The following is a 6,988-nucleotide window of genomic DNA, read 5'->3' as shown; positions in this document are numbered from 1 at the left end:
AAATATATTTTTCTAACAGAGTATATTTGCCTCCGAAGAATAGAAATTATATACTCCTAAGAGCAAAGTAAAATCTTTTTTAAAAACTAATTTTAAATTTATGTCAAACTCGGGTGAATTTGTTCGAACCCCCCCCTCCCCCCCCATAGCACTCTTGAATGGCATGGGGCTGTAACTGTCTTCTGTATTTCCATCTTTTTTTTTTTTAACCTTAACATATTTTGCTTGGCACCCGCGCGGGGCTGGCTTTGTTTAGGGTCATCCCAATAGGTCACTCTGTGGCATGGTGCTTTACTCTAAGCTCTAGCTGTCCCTCGTGCTAAGGGTGTCAAACTGTAACATAACTGGCACCCATGTGAGACTATCTTTCAAGCCAAAGGCGACTCCAGCCTGATGGTGGCCCGAAAGCCACTGCATCTTGAAGGTCAGTAACCCTCTCCCAAACAGGACCAGATCCTGGCAGATGACTGGATTGCCGGTGCCAACGGGCTCTCTGGAACCATGGAGAACCCCCTGCCACAGACTAGCTATGGCAGAATCTCCAGGGGAGGGGAAAATTTCCCATTAAATAGCGTAGGCATGATAGGCCCAATGAGTGCCCATCCATTCTGTTCACATCTTTTAAAAGCCCTATACAAAGTTAAATCTTAAAAAAATGCCCATAGCCCACCTCCAGAAAGCTCCCTAACAGGAGATGCCAGCCAGCACCCATCTCTAAAATGGTGGGTTTTTGTTTTTTTTTTTTTTTCAGTAGTTGGAAACAGGTTCTATGGAGATAAGCTAGCTTGCTTTTAGCGGCAGTGTCTAGGAAGCTTTGCCATTAGCAACTGCAGCCACCTGCACCCTGTGGGTCTGTGAACTATGGCAGTTCACAGTCCTCAGCAGCCCTGAAATCCTAGCAGCTATTGGAAGCCTGAATGGGTAAGCTTCTCCAAGAGCTCAAGAAAAAGCCTAAGTCAAAGTTTCAACTGGATAACAGGCAGGCCTGCTTGGTGAACAGCTGCACCCAGAAGGCATTGTCTGGCATTCAACAGGCAGATACAGTCATTTGCATAAGAAGGCCCTCAGGGAAGTAAGCTCAGGAGGCAGCCATGTCCTACCACATGGCAGCTCAGGATTCTTAGACACACCAAAATTGGAGAATATTTTCAGGAAGCAAATTAATAAGATTTTTTTAAAAAACGGCAATATTTCCAGCAATAAAACCTCATTGAGAGAAGGGACAGGTAGGAGGGGTCAGATTCAGGGCCAAAGGGAGGGTGGCTAAAACTTCAAGCCTGCACTGCCCTTCTGATGGACTTTGAGGCCACTCTCACTGCTCCATGCACACAGGCATCCCAGCTGGACATCCCCGGCTGGGCTACTAGCTTTAGGGGATGCAGGGAACCTCATCCAGACAGAGAAGGGCCACGCAGCTCAATTGGACAGGGGAATATGGAGCAAGGGGAAAGGGTGGCAAAGCCCCTTCCCATTTAATACCCGCCCAGTGGGAGGCAAACTGATGGGAAATGAGGCCAACCTCAAGGCCCACACACACACAGCGTGCAGGGACAGGAGGACGACCTTCTGACCACAAAATACTTCTCTCTGGCTTAGATGGGATTCCAGCAATATCCTAAATGCTAGGGTAATTGGTTTTAGATTGGAAAGCTTTGGGAAAGGGGGCAACCTTGCCCAGACAGGCTACTAAAGCCCCACCCATTCTCTCTCAGATGGGAACCCAGCAATCCAAAGTGGAAGCCAGGTCTCCACTCACATGTGTTCTCCAAAAGTGGAAAATGTTTGATCCCAAAATGCTAAAGAAAGTTTTCATTTATTTTCTGCACCCAAATATGGCCACAGTATGCGCTGGAGGACAGAGACATGTAGCCCCATCAGGGAGGTTTAAATCATAACACTATTCGGCAACTAGATCTATTTTGTAAAAAGGAGGAGAGATGGATTGACATAGCTTATCTTCAGCTGTTCTTTAACCTTCGAGACCACCCAGATTTCTTTAATGATTGCAGGTTTCAGGCAATTGTGGCAGCCTTAGCTACAGTAATGTGGGGCGTTTAGTTTGATCTGTCCATATGCGGAGCTTAAAGCTGTATCACTAAGTCAAACAATGCGTGCTGGCATTCTTAGTTAATTCTTTACCTGGTAGAAGGGGAGGCCATCCTCAGACAAAGACTACTACTGCAGGCTGCCGATTCGGTTTAACAGGGACTTGAAAAGGGAAAGACAGATGGGCAAAAGCCATGAAAGAACTCTGGCTGAGCACAGAACCCTAGGCTCAAGTTCGTTTTAGGGGTGGAGAACAAGAGCATCTCTGACATAAATGCTCTCAATCACGAGGCCAAAAAGGGCCCTCAGAGGCCTGGCTCACAGGGCAAGGGGAACCATTAAATGGCTGAGCATCCCCAATTTCAGAGGGAACTGGGGTCCCCAGACCTAGGTTCCCAGTGATTCCTCCCAACTCCCACCACCTGAGTTAAAACTAAAGAGCCTTAGGTGATCACAGTGAGATCTCAGAGAAGGCCAGATTTAAAGCATTACCCTCCTTTCCTGGCCCAAGGTCCAAAAACTTAGCCAAGGTGAGAGGCAGATCAGGCCAGCACCCAAACTATTTTTTTTTTACCCAATACTCAGCCTGCAGCTTCCAGGATGACCTCCAATTCTCCCATTCTTAGCCATACCAGAGATTTCAGCTCCTCTCCTAACAAGGAGACATAATGTCAGGAAACCAAAAGTTGTTTTTTTCCTTTTGCTGGCTGCACTAAAGTTATTGCTCAAAGAATTTTTTTTTATCTCAGTCTTAGCTAAAATGGTAACTTCAGAAAAGCTGTCCAATTAGACCCCTGTGAGATGTGATTAAATAAAGTTATTTTCTTCTTTGACAAAATTAATGTTGTAAGACACTTGTGATGCTTATATGATGTCATGGATTTCTGTCGGGGCCCGCTTGGCTAGACCGGGATGGGGTGGTGGCTCAAGATGGCGCCTAGGCATGTTGCCAAGTCACAAGGCTCAGGAGGCTGGCGGTGCCCTGAGCCTGCGCAGTGAGCCCTATCAGGCGCCCTACAGATGATCAGTGATGCAGTGCCTCGTGCTACCACCAGCCCACCTATGAGAGGGTTAGAAATGTGCATGCCCTAGCTGTGGGAAGCTTGGGGTTGGTGGAGTGATGAGGGAGGGGTTATGAGACTGATATATATTTGCCTGCTGTGTGCACTGAAGAGGAAGCATTAAAGAAGTAGTATCATCAGCAGACTCAGAGTTTGTGTCTTCTTTCCTGGGGCTCTGCAGGTCAGAGCCTTAGGGATGCGACAAGTGGAGCCGAAACCTGGGAACGTTGTAGGGATGGGACAAGTGGTGGCCCGTACAGGGACACGGAATGCCGTGGAAAAGGTTCACAGGTAAGCGACGAAGGAACAGCACTGTGTAGGTTCTCAGGATTTAGCGACGAAGTAGAAAGCTCGCGGATTGCGACGAAGCAAGACTTACCATGGGGTCTAAGGTTAAGTGATGAAGAGACAGCGCTGTGTAGGTTCACAGGATTTAGCGATGAAGCATAAGGTTCGCAGATAGCGACGAAGCACAAGGTTCGCAGATAGCGACAAAGCAAAACTTATCATGGGGTCTAAGGTTACTACTATAAAAGTCAAAGAGTCCTTTTGAAATGAGAAAGGAGGGACTTTGGGGTGAGTGCTCTTATTGCAATAATTATGGCCTCTGTGGCTGCAGCAGCAACTGCTGCTGCGGCCTTAGCAACATAGTGGACCTATTACAAGAACAGGGCGACATCTTGGGACAGATGGCCATGGTACCATGTATTCAAAAATTGTCTGGATTATGCATAACCTCTGTGCAGTATCAGAATTTTTCCTGTGCAGGCAATCTATTCCGACAGATAGGCAGAATGCTTCTGGGAAATTAGAGCCATAAATTTGAACAGACTATGACAGAACTTTGAGTGTCCATTGTCGCGATCAAATCTACCCGCATGGAGATTGCCTCAGTACAACAATGGATGGACCTGATACAGGGGACAGTGGGCTTCTTAAGAGATTGGGGTGGCGTGGCATTCTGGGCATTTTTTGCTGGTGGTAGTATGCTGTGTCCTGGTTGGATATATCAGGTGTATTCGACAACAAACTGTGCAACAACAACACATGCTGGTGCAAGCTCTGGCTGCCCTTGAAGCTGGCTCATCTCCTCACGTATGGCTCAGTATGCTGGATCGGTAGTCAAAGACGGGTACGATCATCCCCGGGATCATATCAACCTAAGACAGGGGAGTAATCATGCTATTGCTTTCCCGATGATGGGTAAGAATGATCCTTGAGGTTCGACAACCTAAGACAGACACGGTCCCGAGCCTTAATTTTAATAAAACAAAAAGGGGGAGATGTCGGGGCCCACTCGGCTAGACCAGGATGGGGCGGTGGCTCAAGATGGCACCTAGACATGTTGCCAAGTCACGAGGCTTACGAGGCTGGCGGTGCCCTGAGCCTGCGCAGTGAGCCCTATCAGGCACCCAACGGATGATCAGTGATGCAGCGCCTCATACTACCACCAGCCGCCTATGAGAGGGTTAGAAATGTGCATGCCCTAGCTGTGGGAAGCTTGGGGTTGGAGGAGTGATGAGGGAGGGGTTATGAGACTGATATATATTTGCCTGCTGTGCACATTGAGGGGGAAGCATAAAAGAGGGGAAGCATTAAAGAGGAAGCATCATCAACAGACTCTGCGTTTGTGTCTTCTTTCCTGGGGCTCTGCAGTTCGGAGCCTTAGGGACGGGACAGATTTCTGTGGTAATCTAACAAAATTAAAGCTTTAAGGTGTGTGTGATATTTACCTAATGTCTTATAATTCAATTATTAAATTGGGTAATTGCAAAATGCAATGCCTTAGAATGCTCTTAACTTCATAAGATTTAAAGTAACACTTAAGTCTTTTAAATGGGTTTTTAAGTTGCTGGTATCTAAACAACATTATAAAATGGTATGGTTGTTTGGTTTGCTCGTATGTAACAACAATAGACAGATATAAATAGTGTGCTGGTGTAAAGTTTTTTTTGTAACAAAAGGAAATTTTGTGAGATTAAGAAAGCATATTGTAAGGGTTATCCTAAAATTGTCCCAAATGGGAAAGAAAGAACCAGCATAGAAAAATCAGAGGGTTAAAGCAAGTTGTAAAGCATTTGTGGAATGTTTGTTTGTTTGTAAGGTTTATCCTAAGATTGTCCCAAATGGGAAAGAAAGGACCAGGATTAAAAAAAAAAAAAAAAATCAGAGGGTTAAAGCAATTGTAAAGGGTTTGTAGAATGTTTGCATATGTGATAAAGATGGGTTATTAGTTAAAAGGAAGTAGGTTTCTAATAAGCCTACCTCTTCTATATTCCCAAATAAAAGTGTTAGAGTTCAGCAGTAGGGGTGTCCTATGGATAGCAAAGGCTAGAGGATTACATTTGGCAATGAAATTGGGGGACCCCAAAGTCTGTAATAATTTTTTAAAACTGGCTTCAAGATTGTTTACTGGAGAAAAGTTACAGGAGACTAAGTCGTATCATACAGGGATTTGAAATTTGCCCTAGAAATTAATTCCAAAAATAGCTTGTTAGGTCCACCAGGCAAGCTATCTAGAGGCACATGTGCAGGTGGAGATTGGCAGCTTGGTTTCACTCATATGCCAGGGGAAACTTTTAGGTCTTTTCTGACTGGGACATAGTCCTAGATAACAATGTTACCTATTGTCAGCATACCAGCAAGTTTTAAGTAAACTCCAAACAGTGATAGAGCGGAAGGGGGAACTTTTGTTTTGTCCAGGTGACATGGTACTAATCAAATCATCTGAAATCTTTATTCAAATTACCCCAAAGCCTATTTCAGGTCTCTACAGTACTAATTTCTGGATTTACATGGCGTAAAATAAACTAAATACATCCCACTTTTGTGTGTTTCAGCCTAAATCAGCAAAACAGGTTTTAACTTCTCATTTAAGTGCTATTTTTAGGTTTTCATGGTTAACCTGTATTGTGAGTGTCGTCTCATAGGGTTGAAGCTTTCAGATGTCAGATGGTGGTATGAGCACCCAAGAGGTACATCTATTGAAGCCCTTTGGTCATAGAGGCACACGGCACGGACCCATCTGATTCCCCCATGCCAACTACACGCATGAATGTTATCCTAAAGCCGGTGCCCCCAACTTCGTCCCTGTTCAGCTCGAAGCAGATTATGACTGACTCAGCATCCTTATTCCTTTGCTAAGGGGTACATTCATGTGATAAAAATCAGGAGAAAGTAATGGAAACTGAGCTCATATTAACTGTTAATAAGAATTGTAAAAGTCAAAATGTATTTTCTGTATTTACCTTTGGCCTGAGAGGTGTCAGGAAGTTGCTAGGCAGAGGGGGGGATGTACCAATATTGTGAATGGCCTAGGAAGATTTGAGAAAGCTCTGATTATTATATTTCAAAAATTGGTGAAAGGACTTGGTTTTTGCAAAAAAAAAAAAAAAAGCAGGCAACTATTCCAATGTAAATTAACCTAGCTAAAGGTAATTAGCAAGTCCATGGAAGAGGGGAACTAGGACTTCCTCATCCTCATTCTAAAGACAGGTTTACATAATAATTGGATGATCTAGCTAAGATGGGAGGAGGGGGTCAACCTTCATGAAAAGAGACACCTATGCGGGGAAAGTACACCTTGGCGGGAAAGTAAGGGGAGATACCTTACAGGGTAAGGGGAGGTACCTTACAGGGAAGTTTACTACATCAGAATTATGTGAACAGATGGAGGTCATGTGTATAAAAAGTCTGGTCCACATGTTGTATCTTTGGTGAATCCATTCGAACCTCTCCCCATGCCACTCTTAAATGGCAATGGGGCTGTAACTGTCTTCTGTATTTCTATTGTTTTAATAAACTTCTTTAAATCTTCAAAAAAATAAATCTGTGTCAAACTCATTTGATTATATATATATATATATATATATATATATATA

Source organism: Muscardinus avellanarius (assembly GCF_963383645.1).
Source record: "Muscardinus avellanarius genome assembly, chromosome: 2".
NCBI classification, from domain to species: domain Eukaryota; kingdom Metazoa; phylum Chordata; class Mammalia; order Rodentia; family Gliridae; genus Muscardinus; species Muscardinus avellanarius.
The sequence above is the reverse complement of the archived record's forward strand: the minus strand, read 5'-3'. Positions refer to the sequence as shown.